At 39.9% G+C, this 22,381-nt stretch overlaps 1 protein-coding gene and 1 pseudogene across 2 annotated transcripts in view; one reads left to right on the top strand and one right to left on the bottom strand.

The window, feature by feature from the left end:
• Nucleotides 1-3,973: 3,973 nt before the first annotated feature.
• Nucleotides 3,974-4,637, bottom strand: LOC133246743 (COP9 signalosome complex subunit 8-like; annotated as a pseudogene).
• A 6,866-nt stretch (nt 4,638-11,503) lies between these two features.
• The window catches only part of HYCC1 (hyccin PI4KA lipid kinase complex subunit 1), an 85,948-nt gene continuing 75,070 nt past the window's right edge, over nt 11,504-22,381 (top strand). The window contains exon 1 of one of the 2 annotated variants that reach the window (XM_061413696.1): nt 11,504-11,744. The gene's annotated coding sequence lies outside the window, so the exon portion shown is untranslated. The remainder of the gene's footprint in view (nt 11,745-22,381) is intronic. The other variant, XM_061413695.1, reaches the window with a different exon arrangement.

Raw genomic sequence — 22,381 nt, 5'->3', positions numbered from 1 at the left:
ATATGTGGGTTTGACCCTGGGTCGGGAAGATCCCCTGGATGGCAACCCATTCCAATAATCTTGCCTGGAAAATCCTGTAGATAAAGGAGCCTGACAGGCCATATTCTATGGGGTCACAAAGAGTCGGACATGACTGAAGCCACTTAGCATATACTCACATGTCAAACATATCTGAACTGAAAAAAGATTTTTGATTCTGAATCCAAATTTGACTGAGCAGTGATTTGCAATGAAACAGACAGGCAGATTCTTTAAAATTGCTGAACATGGAAAGATCTGCATTAGTTATTCAGGAGATGCAAATTAAAACCACAATGAGATGCCATTATCTATCTGCTAGAATAGCTAGAATTTAAAAGGCTGGTAATACAAATATTGACAAGGATGTGGCATAATTGGAATTCTCATATTCCACTGCTGGATATGTAAATGATACATTTACTTAGGAAAATGATTTGATAGTGTCACGGTGAAGGCGAGCATAAGCTGACCCTATAACCAGAAGTTCCACTCCTGCGTATTTACCACAAAAGTACACATATTTGTGCACTGAGAGTCACATAGTATAAGAATGTTCCCAGCAGCATTATTTGTAATAGCCCCCCCACCTTTCTGTGCTGCTGTGCTTAGTCGCTCAGTTGTGTCTGACTCTTTGTGACCCCATGGACTGTAGCTCGTCAGGCTCCTCTGTCCATGTGGGTTCTCCAGGCAAGAATACTGGAGAGGGTTGCCGTGTCCTCCTCCAGGGGATCTTCCCAACCCAGGGATTGAACACAGGTCTCCCACATTGCAGACAGATTCTTTACCATCTGAGCCACCAGGGAAGCCCAAGAATACTGGAGTGGGTAGCCTATCCCTTCTCCAGGGGAACTTTCTGACCTAGGAATTGAACTGGGGTCTCCTGAATTGCATGCTGATGTTTTTATCAGCTGAGCTACCAGGGGAGCCCACCTTCTGACAACTACCCAAATGTCCATCAGCTGCAAAACTGTCAGATACATTTTGACATATTCATATAGTAGAATTCCATATAGCAATGAGAATGAGTAAGCTATAATCACAACAAGAAACATGGATGGAACCCACAAACAAGATGGAGAGGGAAGAAAAGCCAGACTCCAGAGTATAGATTCTGTATGATTCCATTTACATCAAATTTAATAAGCATACATAGCTACATTAAAGTAATAGAAGTCAAAATGGAGGTTATCCATTTCACTCCAGTTAGAATGGCTGCTATCAAAAAGTCTATAAACAATAAATGCTGGAGAGGGTGTGGAGAAAAAGGAGCCCTCTTACACTGTTGGTGGGAATGCAAACTAGTACAGCCACAATGGAAAACAATGTGGAGAATCCTTAAAAAACTGGAAATAGAACTGCCATACGACCCAGCAATCCCACTGCTGGGCATACACACTGAGGAAACCAGAATTGAAAGAGACACGTGTACCCCAGTGTTCGTCGCAGCACTGTTTACAATAGCTAGGACATGGAAGCATCCTAGATGTCCATTGGCAGATGAATGCATAAGGGATTTGTGGTATATATACACAACAGAATATTACTCAGCCATTAAAAAGAATGCATTTGAATCAGTTCTAATGAGGTGGATGAAACTGGAGCCTATTATAGAGTGAAGTAAGTCAGAAAGAAAAACACCAATACAATATACTAATGCATATATATGGAATTTAGAAAGATGGGAACGATGATCCTATATATGAGACAGCAAAAGAGACACAGATATAAAGAACAGTCTTTTGAACTCTGTGGGAGAAGGCAAGGGTTGGATGATTTGAGAGGGTAGCGTTGAAATGTGTATATTATCACGTGTGAAGTGGATCCCCGGTCCAGGTTTGATGCATTAGACAGGGTGCTCAGGGCTGATGCACTGGGATGACCCTGGGGGATGGGATGGGGAGGAAGTTGGGAGGGGGTTCAGGATGGGGAACACATGTGCAGTCATAGCTGATTCATGTCAATGTTCTGCAAAAAGCACTACAGTATTGTAAAGTAATTAGCCTCCAATTTAAATAAATAAATTAAATTTTTTTTTAAAGGAGGCTATCTTTGGGAAGGAAGGAGTGAGTGGTGATTGGGAGCAGGCCCATGGGAGCTTCTGAATCATTGTCAGTTTTTTTGACCTGGATCAGTGGTTGCATTGTTCACCTACAACAATCCACTGAGGCAACATATTTTTGTTTTCTCTGTTTTTCTGTATGTATGTTATACCTCAATTATAGCAAAATTGCAATTGCAGAGCTGTCAGGACTGGTCCAAGTCAACATATCCTATCCCTCCTTGACCCCTTTAGCATATTTTATTTTCATCAGTGATCCTGATTCTTCTCATCTCCACATAGCATCTTACTGCCCATGGAGCTTCCTAGATACTGTCCCAGTCTCAGATATCTACATTCCTGCCATCTGTCCTCCCCATTGTCTTTCCTAACGCCTTGCTTTGTCTTAGAGATAGGATAAAATAATCTCTATTTTTTTTTTTTTTTTGGTTGTGCCCCTGAGGCTTAAAGAATCTTAGTTCCACAACCAGGGATTGGCCCAGGCCATTCGCAGTGAGTGTGCAGAGTCCAAGATGGTAAAGAATCTGCCTGCAATGTAGGAGACCTGGGTTCAATCCCTTGGTTGGGAAGATCCTCTGAAGGAGGGCATGGCAACCCACTCCAATATTCTTGCAGAGTCCTAACCACTGGACTTGGTCAGGAAATTCCCAATCTCTGCTAAGTTTTTTTTTTTTTTTTACCATTACATATTTTATTTCTGTTTAATTAAGACATTTGTACTTTAACAGAGACAATGACCAATGACAAACTAGAATGCATTCATAGGAGGACAGGCTAGTTGAAGAATTAAATTGAATATTTATTGAACAAGTGCAGAATAAATGAACTAGGAGGTGAGGTGGTTTTAACCTGAAGATACAATGAAGTGAAGTGTGAAGTGCTAGTTGTTCAGCCGAGTCTGACTCTGCAACACCATGGACTGAGCCCACCAGGCTTCTCTGTCCATGGAATTCTCTAGGCAAGAATACTGAAGTGGGTTGCCATTCCCTTCTCCAGGGGATCTTCCTGACCCAGGGATCAAACCCGGGTTTCCTGAATTGCAGGGAGATTCTTTACTGTCTGATCCACCAGGGAAGCCTGAAGATACAATAATTAAATATTGTATTTCAAATATTGTACTTCAAATATTCAGAGAGCTGTCACACACAAAAATGAAAGATTTGTTCAGTATCTCTCCCAAGGGCAGAACTTGACCCAAGGGATGAATATAAGCAATCAATAGGCTGCAGGACAGCTGTACAAAGTGTATCACTTAATAGCTTCTTTCCCAAATTATGCATTCCACCCGTACATTTTCCTTCTTCTGAAAGGAAATAATACAAATGAATACTTCCCATGAATGTCTTAAGCTTATTCTCATGGCAAGTCCTCCGCTGCCGGCAATAGATGTAGTCACACTCTCAGAAAAAAAATCTAAAGTTAACAAATTGCTTTACTAAGGAAATGATCTTTTCTTCCTCAGCTCTCAGTATTTTATATTTGTGATTCTCAGGAGGTGAGAGGAAAAGAGCATATTCTCCAAAGAGGATGAATTAGGGTCCTCAGCAATTCAGATACTGCCCCTGGGGATAGTCCTCCTCAAACTGTCAGTGCAGCTATCAACCTATGGTACAGATGGGAGTGTGCTGTGCGCCGGGGCAGAAAAAAACAACTGATAACCACTGTTCTACATGAAGCAGGAAGGCAGTATTTTATGAGTCAGTAGGAAATATAAACTGACTGCATAATACTGATGGGCTCCATCAAAATTGTCAACTATTAAAAAATGAGAATTGTTTCAACAACCATTATAGTTTAGTTTATATATAGGTATTTTATCAAATATTTAGGAATGCTAAGGTGCTTAATCCATCTGATAAAATTGAAAATAAACACTTTACATTTCTCTATTTGTCAGTATTCAGAATTTGGAAGGTGGGTCTTGAACTCAGAATGATAAATGATAAGGAAAGCCACATAGTCGGTGAGTCAGGCTAACTGCTGCCCACTGGGAATGGGTGGAACAGGGGCAGGCTGTGATAAAGCAATAAACCTGTTAGAGGAAATATCCAGGGCCCCTGCAAGTGGCTTTGTGGGCATGACCATCCTTGTGGTGGAATCAGCCTACCATCCTTCTCTAGTATACCTTTCACAGCCTCTTCCACTGGAAGTCCAACAAAGGTTGCAAAATAGCAGGTGATGACGATAGATGTATATGTTTGAGAGATCAGGGAGAAGGCTCCTCTCCAGGTTGCATCTCTAAGCACTTCCACGATTGGCTGGACCATCTCAGACCACTGGTGAGCTTTGATGGTGAAATAGATTCTGCGGAAATCTCTCTGCCAAATTCTTTGTCCTACTGACCAAGTTCAGAATTTGCAGGTTTTATAGCATGTAATATCTTTTTTCAAAAGTTTCCCGCATTATTCACGTTATTATGGAGCAGATATAAATTTAGAAGCTGGCCATACACTGGGGGTATAACAATTTCCCCCGGAGCCTCAAGCTCCTAGTTGTCCGACTGATCTAGCAACTTTCTGAAACTGAAGGAACTTGCCACCATCACTGCCACTGGCATTTTCCTGGCTGGTCCTGCCGCCATACCTCCCCACAGAGCCAGACCCCAAACTCTGCTAATTTATTTGTGACAAATGTGATTTCTTCTCTTCCTGGTGTAATTTAAATTTGAAAAAAATCCTTGAGAGTGACTTTAAGGATTAGTATCATGATTCAAACCGTAGAGGTAGAGGTTTTGGGGGACGATACCCTTTAAAAGACACGAGGATGCTGGGCCTGGACACGTGTCCCACACCTGTGCCTCGAGTAAACAGAGAAGTCTAGAGAAGGTGTTCCTTGTTTTTGCTGACATAATGGGTATCCAGAGAGAACAGCTTGACAGAGGACTGAATCACTTTAACATGATGGTAGAGGAAGAAAGTGTGATGGGCTTGTCCTTACTGAACACTGGTTATGATGCTGAATTTGCTCACTGGAATTTTTTTTTTTTTTTGCATAAATATCAGGGTGTGGTGATAGTGACTAAGTAAATGAGAGCAAAGTTGAAAAATAGAAGTATTATTCTTACATTGGACTCTCTTAACTCAAGAGTTACAGACCAGAGTGAACGGGTTGGCAAAACTCTTTGGGGATGCACCACTTCCTGCCTCTCTTTGTTATCCTTCTTGCAGCTGGGCTTCGACTTCCCAGACTCATCTACTCTTCAACTAGTACTTGTGCTTCTTAAATTGCTTCAGTGGTACCACTGGGCAAGGGAACCAAGGAAGCGTGTGGCTCTATTGATGCCTCTATTCTCTGGGTGAGAGATTAACACATGAGAAACAGTTTGGGAACAAAATTGTTCAATTGTTCAACAATTGATACACAATGAAGTGTTAGACTGAATACAACTGAAATACACATCTGATGAATGCAGTGAGTAGGCTGAAAAGCAGAGAAATCAGGTTTCCAGTTGGTGTATGGACATGTGAAAACCTGAAAAAGATTTATCAACCAAATGGAGACAGAGGATGAAAACTCCTGTCTTTTCAGGTTCTCCTTTATTCTGTGTTCTGAAGTTCCTCTTTACTACTGTGGGGCACCCAAAGATGGCACAACACCTTTCCACTTCCTCTGGGAGCTTTGTTTGTCACAGTTGTCTATATATATTTTCTGTGTTTTCTGGGACCTCATTTGGAAAAGAAAATCTGCATACAAGTTTATGCGTCTCTATTAAATAAGCACTGATGGGGTCTTTTGCTTGTCAGCAGTAACAAGAGCTTCTCTGCGGGATTTATGAGCGCGCTTTAAAGAATTTTGAATAATTCATTGGCTAAGAGTAAAAGAAAGAGTGTTTAACTGAGGTTTGCTTGGGCAGAATTAACAATAAATGATGTACAGTCTGCTGTCTCTTCACTGTAAAAATAATGTACATTTTTTTTTTGGTTGCAAAACTAACACTTATTTATTATAGAACATTTGGTAAATTAAAAACATACGTGAAGAAGAAAATAAAATTCAGTCATAATTTCTCCGTGCTTACATATCACTGACACATCTCCCAGACATGAACATTTGCACCATTGTGACTATGTCATATTGGAGTTTTGTACCCATCTTTTTCCCATGTCATAAAATATTTTTCAGAAACATGATTTATAAAACCTGAAAAACAAGACCCCCTCAACAATAATTCTTCTAGAAAACACTGGTTAATAAAATGTCTTAGAAGATATATGTGGATATTTTTTATTTCTAATCATGAGGGTAGTAGTTAGTAATTAGGCTTTCCACCCCTATATATATGACTTTTTAGAAATATGAACAAGATTGGCTCTACTGCTAAAAGATAAGAGAAAAAAAGATTTTTCCCCTTAAAATATCTGTTACAAAGGTATTGAAATTTTAGCTTATGATTTTTTTTTAAGATATAGAGAATATTGTTTTCTTTCTAGGATGTTAGTCCTAGAAAAACCTGGAACCAACCTTGGAGGATAAAATTCTCTTTGCAAAATGCAGTTTATCCAGCTTCTTTCACTTGATCCATGATTCTGAAAGTCTGCTTATTGGTTTATACAAGCATGGCAGGTCCCACAATTTACTTAGAATATCCTAGGTGATGCAGAGGGGGACCTTGTAGGACTCTGGAAACGGCTGCAGTTGGTTCTTACAGATGTTGAACACAAACACTGGAAACTGGAGTGATTCAGGGCAGCAGTGGAAAATGGGTTATTTCATTGTTCCCTCAGTAGCAGGATTTCACTGGTCCCCATCTTTATTATGATGACGTGTTCTACTTGGTCTCTATTTCTACTGCTCCTTTGTTACCAATTACTTCATCCCCTACTTTGTACGTCTCTTCTCTGCCTGATGGCTTCAGTTTACTCAGAGCTTGCCCCTCTCAGGGCTTCTTTCTACACCTTGAGAAGCCTTCTTTCTACACCTAGCTTCTGCACCCACCACATGATTGATTTTCTCTTCCCATTTCCAGTTCATAGTCTTGAAAGAGGATGGGCTTAGGTAGTCACCGCCGCCCCTGTTTGGGTGGAGTGTTCACATCATTAGGTCTGGCTTCCCTTGACCAGCAAGGTTCTAAGAAGGGGGTTGTGTGGCATAGATCATGCCTGTGCCCCTGCTGGAGGCACTTTTAGAAGGGGAATCTGGTATGGCACAGTAAAGATAGAATGAGCTCTCAGCACATTCTTTTTGTTTTAAATTTAAAAAAAAATGTTTTAACATACTTGCCACTAATGTAACATGTTCTTCATATTTTTTTCAAGGTAAAATTCTTTGGCACTTTCACTTAAAATAGTCATGGTACATAGAAACAAAGAATAGATTGGTGGTTACCAAGGGCTAGAGACTGGGGGAAATGGGGAGATACTACTGGCCAAAGGGTACAAATTCCTAGTTATGAGATGAATAAGTTCTGGGATATAATTTACAGCATGCTGACTACAGTTAACAGTACTGTATTGTATACTTGGAAGTTGGTAAGAGGGTAGATCCTAGATGTTCTCATAACAGCAGCCAAAAAGAAAAAAAAGTTAACTATATGAAGTAGTAGAAGTGTTAACTCATCTTATTGTGGTAATCATTTCACAGTCTGTGTATATCAAATTATCCTGCCACATACCTTAAACTTACACAATGCTATATGTCAACTCTAACTCAAAAACCTGGAAGAAAATTGTCATATTACCCAGATGTTTTACAGTTAACTTTAATAGAAATATATTTGAGCTAAATTTTTCTTCAAGTTTCTGAAATTTAATAGCATAAAATATATAATGTTCAACTGGCTTTGTAATGTTCAACTGGCATTTAATATAGTTACTTGCAAGAAGGTAAAAACATTTTAATAGTGTAGAATTATGCCTGTGGATACTAGAGACTAGCAAAGATGGGTAGTTTAGGTTTGGAATATGCTGACTTTCATAAAGAGGTTAAAAGCATTTCCCTTTTGAAACAGAATGTTCTTGGGCATTTTCCTAGTGCTTTGCTGCTAAAATATAAATGGTTATGTGTAACTGTTAATTGCAGAGTGTTACTGTTGGAAATTGTTTTTGTATGCACAAATTGTGACAGGAGAGTGGACCGCAAACATAAACTTGAGTTTTGGTTTTACTCTGACTTAGAGGGAAGGTGACTAAAATTGCCTTCTGTATCATCTTACCACTGTAAAACAGGAAGTGAAGTCAGCCAATAAATTGCTTCCTCTCTTTTTGCAGAAAGGAAACAAATATATAAATATATATGGGCAGTCTCAGTTTCTTGCCACTCAATCCATCCTATGTACGATCTTGATTTAGTGTTAGTGAAATGTTATGATGTCATTCCCCTGTTTACAACCCTGGGAGTATGTTAGATTCACTTGCAAAGCTTTTAAAATAAACGCTATATCCAGGCCCTGTACCCCAGTTTTCTGATTTATTTGATGTGGGCATTTCTATTTTTGAAAGTCATCCCAAGCAACTCTAAGGAACAGACAGGAAGCTACTAGGCAAACTGACAGAATCTAACATTGGAGTTGGCTTTCAAGGCCCTCTATTGTCTTCCTCCAACCTAGCTTGCCAGGCTCTGGCCAGTTCAAAGGCTTCCCATGTCTTCTGTAAGCTGCTTGTATTTCCGTTCTTCTGTCTCTTTTCCAGGAATTCCAAGAGTTTCTTTCTCACACTTTCCGAATTCAAATTTCTGCCCATTTTTCAAGACGTGGCTCAGTTTTTACCTCCCCCTGTGACGCTTTGGCTTCTCCAACCACTCTCAACTGGAAGGCTTGCTCCCTAATCTGAAGTCACACAGCAGTTATTGCCCAGCGCTGAACAATGAATCAGTCATGTACTGCTCTGTGCCATCTCTCCTATTGTTGTGACAAATGATGAAACTTTGCTTTACTTGTCCCCTCTTTGTTACCCAAGGCCCTATACTATGTGCTTCTGGCATTCCTTTGTATGCTTGACAAGTCGGTTCTGTGTACAGTGCAGGAAGTCAGTAAGTATTTGCCTCCATTTCCCACATCTGAAGGTGTGGTTTGGCACTTTGTCTCTGCTGGAGTCTTGCTCTGCTCCTACTGGGCCTTCTTGCCAACAGACTCTCTGGCTCTTTAAATCAGGCCAACATATCCAGTGTCCCACAAGGCTGATTGCCAGTAAAACTGATTGTGCGTGTACTCCTCTGCTCACCCTTGCTCTCTATTTTTTGATCCAGCTGAGGCTTTGGCTTTCTTTCCCTCTCTGACCCTTCAGTCTCCTACTCCCTATGCTATCAGGACTTGATGGCAGAATTCAAGTTCCTGGGATCTGACTGCTTGCCTTCTGTGAGAATGTTAGAGTACGACACACTCTCCAGATCTTCTTACCCTTCTTCCTTCAGCCAACACTTCCCCTGACTCTAGCCCAGCCGACCTAAATTATACTGCCAATCCTCCACTAGTACCCTGGTCTAGTGGAGGGGGAAGTGACAAGGAATCTAGTGACAAGATTCCTGTCAAAGGAGAGACAGGCACTGTCTTTAAGATTCTCACCCTCTAAAAGAAAACCGATTGTATTGTTCACATGATTATAAGCTTCTATTGGTTCATGATTGCCTATAGAATAAAGTCTAAGCCTGAGCTGTTCAATATGGTAGTTACTAAATTCAGATAAAAAATTGAGTTTTTCTTCTGTGCCCAGGTGATGCTAGTGGTAAAGAACCTGCCTACCAATGCAGGAGATAAGAGATAGTTTGATCCCTGGGTCGGGAAGATCTTCTGGAGAAGGGCATGGCAATCCACTCCAGTACTCTTGCCTGGAGAATCCCTTGGATAGAGGAGCCTGGTGTGCTATGGTTCATGGGGTCATGAAGAGTTGGATACAACTTAAGTGACTTAGCATGCACGCTGTGCCATATTTCAAGTGCTGGATAGCCACTTGTGATTATCCTATTGGACAACACAAATATAGAACATTTTCACCATTACAGAAGTCTCTGTTGGACAATGCTCATCTACATACCTTAGTGTAGCTTGTATGGCCTTTATAATCTCTATAATGTTTTGTTCTAGCTTAATTTTTGGCTGCTACTTTACCTTTCAAGCTTACCAACTTTCTCAGTGTTCCCCCAGCCACTCAGAGCCCTTTCACAGCTCTGCGTCTTTGAACTTGCTGTTCCTGCTTCCTGAAACGCCTTTTAATTTTCTTCTCTGGCAAACTCCTATTTACTTTTTTTTTTTTTTTTTAATATTTATTTGGTTGCACCAGGTCTTTAGTTGCAGCATGTGGGATTTAATTCCCTTACCAAGCATTGAACCCAGGCCCCCTGCATTGGCAGCTTGGAGTCTCAGCCACTGGACCACCAGGGAAATTCCCTATTCACCTTTTTAAGATCCAACTCAAATCTTACTTTGTTTGTGAAGTTCCCTGACTTTCCTAAACACAATAATTTTTCCTGCGTTCCCTTGGCTCATTGAACCTGGCTCTGTTGCCCTCATCACCATATTTTATTATTTGCTTATAAATCTGTCTATTCTCTTGGATGGCGAATCCTGATTGTTCTATAGATATACCCTAATGAAGTTGTTTGCTTGATGCTCTTTCAATATTAAGTAATATGTTTTCTTACTGTGGGCTTGTGATTTATGTGTTTGCCATGTTTGAAAAGATCTTGGTGCTTTAGAAGTTCTTCTTTCTTAAAAACTAGAGTGGCTTCCCATCTTTCAGGTTGAAAGTTCATTTTCTTTCTAATTAATTCTGATGAGACTTGAGAGGGATGTGGTAGGATAAGCTGACAAGGTAAAAAACAGAGTAACTATATGTAGGAAACAGTTGGGATGTGCTTAGGTTCCAGTCGTTATATAAAATATTTAGTATTTAGGAGAAGAGAAGGGAGGGAAGATGAAGGGAAAAAAAAAAAAGCAGCTCATGGAACGGATACTGTGGAATTGTGTTTGACTTTTTTCCAGACTAAGGCCAAAAGCAATGATGTAAGAGGAAAAGAGTTTTTATTACCATTTTGCAAAAACCGTATTTTATTACCATTTCCCTCCCCCCCCATCCCCCACTTCAGGATTTGATAAGGTTTTGAGAAATTCTGGTGACTCAAATTACTGTGAAGTAAATCCTCCTGACCAAGAAATAAATTAAAATGTCAGTTAGTTTCTCTTCTGCGATTATGGTGAACATCATTCCGAAAGGCTTGTTTTCTTCTGGAAGAGCTGTAAATACTAAAGGCTGAGTCCAGTAGATCTTCTCTGATCACTATCGCCTAGATGCAGCTTCAATCTTAACAGTCAATCATCTCTCCTTGGGGACGCCGACCACGTCTTATCGCTCAGACCACGCCCACCAAGTCTCCCTCCCTCCCACCTCATGGCCCCGCCCCGGGCCTAGCAAAAGAAGATCTTCATTGGTGCAGAAGTTGCTCTGATCCCGCCCCAGCGAGCGGCGATACGCCGAGCTGGCGTGGGGCGGTGGTGGTTGGCTGCCTGGGGACGGGTCCCTGGTCTTGCCCGTCAGAGTAGCTGGCGGCTGTGGCGGCGCTCGGGACTGGGTTGTCAGTCAGTGAGCGGAGGGGGAAGATGGCTCGCCAGGACCCGTTCTGCTAGGAAGAAGGCGGGGGCAGGTGGTGCTGCTTATTCGGAGCAGCAGCCGTCGCTGTCGTTGCCAGCCAGACAAGTCGCGGTTCTGGAGGTCGAGCTTGGAGAGCCGCTCTGGTAAGTCCTGTGGAGAGAACCGCGCCGGGCCCCCAGGGCGGCCGGTGACCCATAACTTTTTTTGTCAGGGAGGAGCCGGGGCGAGGCGACGGCGGGGAGGGGACCAGGACTTTGTCCCCGGGGCGGCGGCTTCGTTGGGGGTAACGGCTCCAGCGCGAGGCGCCGCGGATGAGCGCTAGACTGTGCTGGACGCCCAGGCGTCCAAGGGTCTGAGGGGAGGAACTCGGTGGTAGGCTGCGGCCGGCGGCTTCTCGCCCCGAAGTTGGGCGCAGCCCGCCTGCTGCCTGGGCGGCGGCAGCTTTGTGCGCGAGGACTCGGGTCTTTCTCCTTCCCCGGCGAGGAGCCTTCCGACCTCCGGGCGTGACCTGGGTGCAGCCGCCTCGCGCGGGCCAGCCGCCCTTCAGCTGGGTTGCCTGGGGTGGGACACCCCACCCCCTGCAGCGGCTGATGCTCCGGTCCGACCTCTCCTACCCCTCCCACCCCTCCGACTCCTCCTTCCCACTTCAGCGAGGCTGCAACTACCCGTCCAGTCTAATGGCCAAAATGGTCAGTGTCGTCCCCCTCGTCTTTGAAAGCAACATTCTTCCCCGTTCCCCCACAAGTCGGAGAGATTCACAAAGCAGCCACGATTCGTTCCTTTGTTATTTACACTGGTGAGCTTTTCATCAGCCCTTACCCTCTTTTTACTATGAGTTAGTCCTCCCCAGGTGGTGGTGGTTTAGTCGCTAAGTCGTGTCCGACTCTTCTAATATACTCGAGAATCGTTAGGATTTTGTCCGAAAATTGTTGCATTGAAAGACCCGCCGAAGTTTGCACGCTCTGGCAGAACTGGGTATCCTCCCTTCGGTATGTACATGTGTGCGTTGTTCCCTCAGAGTATAGATGTTCCTGAAATTTTTAAATTTTGCTCTGGTGGTTTCGTACTGCACAGAATCGGTTCTCCGATACTCTGTCACACGCCGGGCAGCCGCTCGCTTTTCAGGTAGGGGGAGTTTGTTCAGCGGGCAGCTGCTGCTTATCTTCAGAGACCGTCCTACCGGCTGTAGGGCCAGGCTGTCCTTTGGCAAATTATTTGTCCTTTGGGTCACACAGTAGTTTTTGTAGCAGGTATGCCGCCTCTTTGATTCGTGTATCACTTCACAGTTTGAAATTTTCAGCTTTTAAAACCTTACCTGCATAAAGTCATAAATATTGGTGTAACCCTGAGTCAATGTAGTAGTCCTGGGAGGCTTGTTTTCCATGAGAACATTCTCCTAACATCCATAGATCACTACTCTGCGTGCCCCCCCGCCCCGTCCCCCAATTTCTAAGCATTTTTCTTTAGGTTAACACATTTTAAGTCCCAGAGCACCGTATTTTTGAAGTGCAGGCAAGAAAGAAAGAAAAAAAATCTTTAGGATATGCTTGGCTGGCCCATAGTAGCTTCAAAGTCGGCTGTTCTAATAATTCATTTCAACAAAGTGGCAAGGGAGAAAATCATTGCCTGTTTTAGAAAATAAATTCTGGCTTTGGAGTATTTATCCTTTCTTGATTTACTACAGTTATAACAACAAAGGGTTTTAAGCCCTCTTAGTTACCAGAATTAACAGTATCTGGATATGGACATCAGATGAAGCATTGGTTAAGTCAGTGTGTTATCCCTGCTGTGCTTCGTTTTTTTGTTGTATTCCTGTTTTATGAAATCTGCTCTCCATTGCATTTTTAGAGCAGTGGTGTTTTGACAGTCAAGAGTTTAAATATATCTTGTAGTCAACTGTTTTATTCAGGATCCTGTTGCCTGATATTTATTTTATAATGAGTATTAGGAGATCTTTAAAAGATGTTAGTATCAAGACTATTTTGGCCCTATCAAGTTTGCATCTTGTAAATAAACGAAATTATGTCAGACATAAATTTGCATTACCCCAGGCTGAATAGGTATACAAAATGAATGTCACAGCTCTTGTCGTCTAGGAACTTACTATGCCATATACAAGACAGGTAAGTAAAGTAACAATTATAATACTCTGTGATGAGTGTGAATAGAGACTTGCCTAGCATTGTGGGTGAGCAGAGTAGGAGATGGCTAACTCAGCATGGATGTATGTAAAGTTGGGGGCACATAGTAGAGCTTTAAAGTATGGTATAATTTTGCCAAGTGCATGAGCTAAGTGAATACCTTTCCAGGAAAATAGAGTAAGTGAGAAAATGAGGAGGCAGGAGCAACCCTAGCAATTTAGAGACGTCATTGTCGGTGACAAGTCCAAAGTTAGGAACATTGGTCTTGACTTGAATCTGAGGGTTAGATGGGGTGGAAGATGAGAACAGTGAGGGTGGTAGAGGCCCAACCCAGGATGCCGTATCCTTGGCTAAGGGGATTGCATTGAAAATGATGAATAAGAAACCACGTAATGGATTTGTGTTTTGGGTGCTCATTCTGGTAGAGTGAGGTAGAATCTGATAGATCCTGTCACCTCAGGAAAGAAGGGAGGAAGAATCATGAATCCTGAGGGTTTGACTTGGTTCCATTGATTGGAAATGAGTTGTACATAGAGGGAAGATGATGCCTTCTACTTTGGATTTTTTGAATTTGAGGAAACTGTGGGACATTCAGATGAAGATGTAGATAGGTGTTTGAATGTAGGATGTGGAACTTGTAAAGGAAATCAGGAATAGAGGGAGGATGGGGCGTTGAATTGAAGAAGCTGTATTGACTTGGGTATGTTGAAATGACTCAGATTGGAAAAGACTTTAGCATAATAAAAAGCAGCAATTGGAGAATAAACAAATAAAAGGCAGATAGGTGGAAGAATAGTGTGAAAGAGAATTAGTTAGTATTAGTTAGAAAGATTCGGAGAAGGCAATGGCACCCCACTCCAGTACTCTTGCCTGGAAAATCCCATGGACGGAGGAGCCTGGTAGGCTGCAGTCCATGGGGACGCTAGGAGTCGGACACGACTGAGCGACTTCACTTTCACTTTTCACTTTCATGCGTTGGAGGAGGAAATGGCAACCCACTCCAGTGTTCTTGCCTGGAGAATCCCAGGGACAGGGGAGCCTGGTGGGCTGCTGTCTTTGGGGTCACACAGAGTCGGAAAAGACTGAAGCGACTTAGCAGCAGCAGCAGCAGTTAGAAAGATAGGAGGAACTTCAAGAAGGATGCCAAGGGTGGAGTTTTCAAATAGAGGAGGAATGGGTCAACAATTTTGAAGGCTTTAAAGAGGTGTCAAGTAAGAAGATGACTCCAGGACCAGTGAATTTGTCAGGAGTTCATAGGTGACTTTAACAAGGACAGTTTTAGCTGAGTAGTGGTTTAGAAACTAGTCTCCAGAAGACTGAGAAAGAATGTTGTTTGGTCCGACTCTTTGTGACCCATGGACTGTAGCATGCCAGGCTTCCCTGTCCTACACTATCTCTTAGAGTTTGCTCCAACTCATGTCCGTTGAGTCCATCCAGCCATCTCATCCTCTGTTGCCTCCCTCTCTGGCCCTCAGTCTTTCCCAGCATCAGGGTCTTTTCCAATGAGTCAGCTCTTTGCATCAGGAGTGGATGATGAAAAAGTAGACATGCTTGCATGGGGCATTTTAAGAAAACTGAGGAAGGACGAGAGAATGATGGCCTTAGAGCAGTGGTTCTCAATCTTATCTACACATTTTCAAATCATCTGAGGGAGTTTTTGAGTCCTGATTTCAAGGGGGAACCCCTATACCAATTTGAAGAGTGAAACAGGACCTAGACTTCAGTATTTATTTCAATAGCTTTATGAAAATATAATTGCCTTGTAATAAACTACACATATTTAAAGTGTGCAGTTGAATGTTTAACATGTTTATATTCATTAAACCATCACCACAATAGAAAATAATGAATATATCCATCACCTCCAAAAGTCTCCTAGTGCTCCTTTGTAATCTCTGTCTCAATCCCTGAAACCACTGGTCTACTTTTTATTACTGTAGATTAGTTGCATAGATACTTCACAGTTCCTTAGGAAATTCCGTAGACATAGTTGAAACTGCTGCAGAGGGGTATGAGTTGAAGGGATATTATGCTTGGATTTTTTTTTATATGTGTAAGGAAAGTGAGAAGTAAGAGATTAGGAAAAATGAGATATGTATTGGAACTACGTTCCTGAGGAAATAGTAGATGGAATTCAGAGCTTTGACCAGTAAAGAAGCGAAGACAACATCTTTAACAAAGAAAATGATATTAAAGATAGTGTATTTTTTTGTTATCAGCATCCAGGTTGTCATCATGTATCAAGATTGGTTCTCAGAAGTGCTCAGAAATAATTAGCATCTTAGTGTTATGAAAATGAATGCCCTGTAGAAAAACCCCTTAAATCTAGCCCCTGGTACCACCATGTAGTGCTTTGTCATTTTTTGGAGGGGAGCAGATGGAATTAACAGTTTGACTATTGCTTACTGTTGAGAGCCAAGTACTGCTAGAATCTTTTTGACCCTCTTGGAGTTAAGCTGCATATCTGTACTGGGGAAAGAGAACGTTTAACATTTGCAAATCTCCTGTTTAAAGCATCTTTGTTCAGAAGAAATCCTGCTTACTTGCCCTTTGGATATATGCCTTTTAAACACATTGGAGGAAAAAAATCATTCTTCTCTCTACCAAGGGAGACAGAGAAGAGTTGTGATTGGAAGTTGTCAAAGGTCCATACTTTGTATCCCGAGCAAGGTGGTATCTATATTCCACACTGTCCCTTCCACCTTTTTAAAAAATTTCAGGCTCAAGTTTCAGATGTAGGTGAAAGCTGAGCCCTGCTGGTTCTGAGGTCCAGGGTTTGTTCATCACTTGATTCTTACTACATTTGGCAGGAGCTGAAAGCAAATAGTTAATATCTAAATATTACTTGACATTGCACTTGATCATAAATAAAGATGGGAGTGAAAACTTTTGTCTGATCGTTTTCTAGAGTTCTGAAATTTCTTTCATTGTATTGTTCAGTTACTAAGTTGTGTTTGACACTTTGTGACTCCAGGGACTGCAGCATGCCAGGCTTCCCTGTCCTTCACTATCTCCTGGAGTTTGCTCAAACTCATGTCCATCGAGTTGGTGATTCTATCTAACCGTTTTACCCTCTGCCGCCCACTTCTGCTTTTTGCCTACAAAATCTTTCATTATGATTAAAGTGTAAAAATATGATCAGATATAGAGAGGGTAGGCCTCCCTAGTTTTGGTGCAGCCTAAAAGAACTATCAGTGTTAATGTGATTTTGGATACTGTTGTTACTAAAGTCAAAGCAATATTGTAAACATTCTGTATTTTCTTAATTACTAATCCAATATGTAATAATTGTAGGCAGTTTGGAAAATTCAGGAAAGCCTAAATGATATAAATAATGCCTTCATCCATTGATGGGCTTCCCAAATGGCACAGTGGTAAAAAAATCCACATGCAATGCAAGAGATGCAAGAGACGGTGGTTCGATCCCTGGGTTGGGAAGATCCCCTGGAGTAGGAAATGGCAACCCACTCCTGTATTCTTGCTTGGAAAATTCTATGGACAGAGGAGCCTGGCGGGCTACAGTCTGTGGAGCTGTAAAGAGTCGGACATGAATGAGTGAGTGTGTGTGCACCTGTTGATAATCATTTTTAACACTGGTGAATATCCCATAGGTCCTTTTTAATGGAATTTACTCTTTTTTTTTTTTTCACCAACTGCCCCCCTCCACCCCTCCCCCTGCCCCCAGCATATTGTACCTACTCTTTTGTTTGTTGTTGACACTGTTTTGTTTCTAGGTTATTTTTACACAATTGAATGAATGCTTACCTGAGTCAATAAAGCATTATTCTTTTACAGCATACCGTCATTTTAAATGTGTGGCTAATAGTCTAGCATTTGGATTTTCCATTGCTTATTTAACCAATATTTCAATTGTTAAAAATTTAAGCTCTTTCCAATAATTTGATGGATTAATCATTGCTTATATCTTTTATTAAGAGAAATTCTAAAGTTAAAAGATACACATAATTATTTTTGATAGATATTAATAGATTGCTTTCCAGAAAGTTATGATAGTCATTTTTATTAATTGTGCTTGAGAATGCCAGCAATCTTTCCATATTAAAAAACTGCTATTTTGATATGAAAAGTCTATAAATTTCTTTATTTCATTTGTTACTAGTGACTTTAAATATTTGTGTTTTTTTGTGAATTATCTATTAATGTCCTTTGTTTATTATGCTATTGGATTTTAAAATACTGCGTTATAAAACCTCTTTGTGTATAAAACTATTATGTATTGGTCAAATTGCAATGCAGATAATTTCTCCACTTTGTCATTTGCATCCTAATTTTGTTTTTGGCTTGAATTTTTTATTTTTAAACAGATTTTTATATTTAGTGTAGCTAAATCTATCAAATTTTTCTTTTATGTTATCTACCTGCTTAGACTTTCTTGTGTTTGCATATTCTGTAAGTAATTACTTCTTTTTCCTTATATTACTTTCAGAATTAAAAAAAAAAATTTATCTTTAATCTATTTGAAATGTATTTTAAGGTAGAGTGGCAAGTCAATTATTTTATACTATTTACTGAATAATTGTCTTTCCCCAGAGATTTTCTGTTCTGCTTCATTTTGCTATATTTTTTGCTCCAATAATTCCAAACAGTTCTAATTACTGTAACTTTTTAATGTATCTTACTATGTGGTTGTGTGAATTCCTGTTATCTTTTTCAAAACATTTTCATAATTTCTCATTTTTTTTCAGATTACCTTTAATCCAATTTGTTAAGAAAGAATTTAATTGAAAATATAAACTAATTTTTTAGAGATAGCTATGATACCTTATGATCTATTTTAGAGATAGATATGAAATACTTTATAATATTTTCATCATTTCTTCAAGTCATCTTTTTTTTTTTTTTTCTTCAAGTCATCTTTTATGACTCAGTGTTTTGTAGTTTTCTTCATGTGGTTCTGCCTATTTTTAAAGTTGACTTTTGGTATTTTAAAACCTCTTGTTGCTATTGTGAGTGAAATACTTTTTCATTGTATTTTAAAGAGGGTTACATCTTCCTGATGGAACATAGAAAAGTTGGTGATTTGTTGTACTATTTTCTAATTGATCATCTTATGAAATTCTATTTTTTAAATTTATTTTTTATGAAATGCTTAATTGTAATAGTTTCTATTGGATTTTATAATAAGGCAGTTATAGAATTTGTGAATGATGATAATTTTGTTTTCTTGCCAATATTTAACCTTTTCTTTTTTTTAAAAAAAATTACACTGATTACAGTGTCTAGAAGATTGTTAAATTATATTAATGAATAGTGAGCATCTTTGGCTCATTTCTTATTTGAATGAATGCCTTTAGGGTTTTCATAGTTGTGTATTCTTTTTGACAGGTTTTTTTTTTTTTTGGTATGTTAAGGAAGTAGTCTTCTATTGCCCTTTTTTAGAATTAAGTTTAAATTGGATCACATAAATTTCATAATATATTATATGATTATATGGCTTTTCTTCTTTGCCTATTGTTTGATGAATCATATTAAAAGCTTTCCTAATAGATTTCACCAATTTTGTCTCTTTGGAATAAAAACAACTTGGTAATAGCATACTTCTTTAAAGCTAGATTTGATTGCTCTGTAAGATCTCTAGTGTTCCTTTTGTATTATCTTTCTCAGGTTTTGGTTTCTGAATATGCTAGCTTTGTGAAATAGAGAGAATGGGGAGAGAACTTATAAGTTCTGGCACTGTCTTCCTTAAAGGTCTGAAGTAGTATAACTTCCTTGCTAACACTAGCAAGGGAGGCGTTCTCCGTCCCCCTTCTGATGTCTGTGTCAGAAGCTTGCTCTGTCCCTTTTCTTACTTTAATAAAACTCTGCTACACACATACACACACACACAAATGAGGTAGTTTAGCTATATGAAAATGTCCAGGTCTTTTTGGATTGAAAACAGTTTGTTGATATTTTAATATCTGCTACTTTCTAAGTGAGTGAGTGAAGTCGCTGTCGTGTCCATGGACTGTAGCCTACCAGGCTCCTCCGTTCATGGGATTTTACAGGCAAGAATACTGGAGTGGGTTGCCATTTCCTTCTCCAGGAGATCTTCCTGACCTAGGGATTGAACCCAGGTCTCCTGCATTGTAGGCAGATGCTTTACTGTCTGAGCCACCAGGGAAGTCTACTTTCTAAGTACTTTGCATAATTAATTTCATTTATCTGTGTACAACTTTGCAAGATAAGTATTAGTTATCCTTATTTTTCAGATAAACTGAGATGAAAGAGATTAAGATACTTGTTCAAAAGCAACAAGTAGAGGTAGAGTTTAAACTCAATTCCTCTCTGATGCCATAACTCATGATTTTTAATCAATATCCTAATTGTTTTCCTAATTAAGACTCTTTCTTTATTCTTTATTATTGAGAAGTTGGCTTAATTATTTTATTTAAGTGTTTTACTAACTGTTTTCCTCTTTGCCCAGTTAGTTTCAGTTTTTGGTAACCCTATCATAATTATGACTGGTCTGTTCTATGTTGATATCGTATCTTCTGCTGTTTCAACAAACAGTCCAGTATGGTTATGATAGAAGATACTGGAATGGGAATGGGATGGTATTTATTTGATGTACTTTATGTAATTCACATTTTAATGTGTTGGATGTTTAAGATCAGTTTGCATTCCTAAATAACACATCAAGGAGCTTTAGTACTTTGCCATTCGAGTTTAAATATTTGTCATTATTGAAGCTTTCATCAGGGTAGCCTTTTAGTAGTAAATGTTAAATGATACTTGTTTGGTGTGTGCTTTCTGGAACAAAGAGTCTTTTGAGTAGCAGATGAACGTTAGTTGACTTCTCATATAAATGTGTAAACATTCAGTTATTTGCACTAGATCTAAGGAAAACAGTATATATGAGTTTTCTTAAGCTGTACAATCAAAATTATTTGAGGTTTCAGCTATTGGAAGATATACATTACTCTTCTATAAAGGAACTTAGAGGCTTGAAAATTTAAGAGAATAATGTAAGCCTTAAAAATGCTTAATTTGGGCAAGCAGTTGTAAATTCTATCTTTTTGAGCTCCTCTGTTTTTTTCCCATTTAGATGTAATTAATGTTTAATTAATTCATTATTGGTTATAATCAACATACAGACTATAGTCACTACCTTTCACTAATGAGAGGCAGGAAAATCTGCTAGTCTGACCTGGCATTTATATACTCTTTTGATCTAAATGTCAAAGTTCCTGTTGCTTTGTTAATCCATAGATATTATTGTGGTGGACGGAGTGACCACATAGTCCTCAAAACAGTGCACACTTTAGTAGGTTAGAAGAGGGAGAGACTATTTTTGGGAAATTATGAAACTTTGAGTGAGTTCGGATAAAGGAGTGGGGTGGAAGGTGGAAGTATTATAGAAACAGGTGAGAGGAGACACATCCATTAAGTATGAAAGGTAGAAATATGCAAATCAAATAGACTATTAGAGGAGTACAGAAAATCAGAAGAATGGGTTACATGGATGATAGAAGTAGAATATTGAAGTCAGTGAAGTCTTCTTAGTAGGGTTTCATAAAGGAAGATCCTTGTGGCAAGGTTAAAGAGAAAGAATGAGTACTGAGACAGAACTAGTAGAATTGTCATTTTTGAGGTCATGGAGAGTATATGATGAGAACCAAATATATATTGTAAAGGGGGTTAAGGAATAAACTGGTGTTGGAATAATTGGAGGCAGTGGCAGTAGATAAGGCTACTAAATCAGAAAGTTAATCAGCGAAGAACAAATAAAGATCGAAGTATTGTAACTGGAGGGTATTAGAAGCTAGTGAAACTTCTCTCCCAATTCCATCCTAATCCCTTACCCCGCTCTCCACAGATCCTGAAATGCATTTTGTTCAGTTGAATGAAATGCAGATTGTCCACCTGAAAATATTTTGTTAGTGATAGTTAGAGCTATGGTTATTGATCATCAGTGATGTGCCAGTGCTTTATTTATATTTAATCCTTAGAACGTTCCTGAAATACAGATGTTACTACTTACTTTTCACAGGGGAGGAAAGTTTAAGTAACTTGCTGGAAAGTGGTTATAGGTTTTTTGGGCTGTTTGTGTGTGTGTGTGTGTGTGTATCTCTATCTATGTGTGTATGTGTGAAATTTGAACAAAATCTGTACTTTAGTTAATAATACTGTATCACATGTTAATTTCCTGGTTTTTTTTTTTTTTTTACAACATAGTGTTTCTTCACATTCTCAGAATTGTATTAGAAGTTTCAAGCTTCATTCAGTTTTTTAAAAATCACTAAGGAAATAAATTTTCTAGACTTTAAGCAGTAATGCTGCTGCTGCTGCTGCTGCGTCGCTTCAGTCGTGTCCAACTGTGCGACCCCAGAGATGGCAGCCCACCAGGCTCCCCATCCCTGGGATTCTCCAGGCAAGAACACTGGAGTGGGTTGCCATTTCCTTCTCCAATGCATGAAAGTGAAAAGTGAAAGTGAAGTCGCTCAGTCGTGTCCGACCCTCAGTGACCCCATGCACTGCAGCCCACCAGGCTCCTCTGCCCATGGGATTTTCCAGGCAAGAGTACTGGAGTGGGATGCCATAGATGCCAAAATACATGGAACTATATCAAAGTTTTTAGTGAATATGTATTAGAAATATAGCATTCTATTCATACTAAGTCAAACAAGTGGAATAAA

This window comes from Bos javanicus, chromosome 4 (genome assembly GCF_032452875.1).
Source record: "Bos javanicus breed banteng chromosome 4, ARS-OSU_banteng_1.0, whole genome shotgun sequence".
Classification (NCBI taxonomy): domain Eukaryota; kingdom Metazoa; phylum Chordata; class Mammalia; order Artiodactyla; family Bovidae; genus Bos; species Bos javanicus.
Note: the sequence above shows the minus strand (reverse complement) of the source record. Positions and strands in the feature narration are given on the sequence as shown.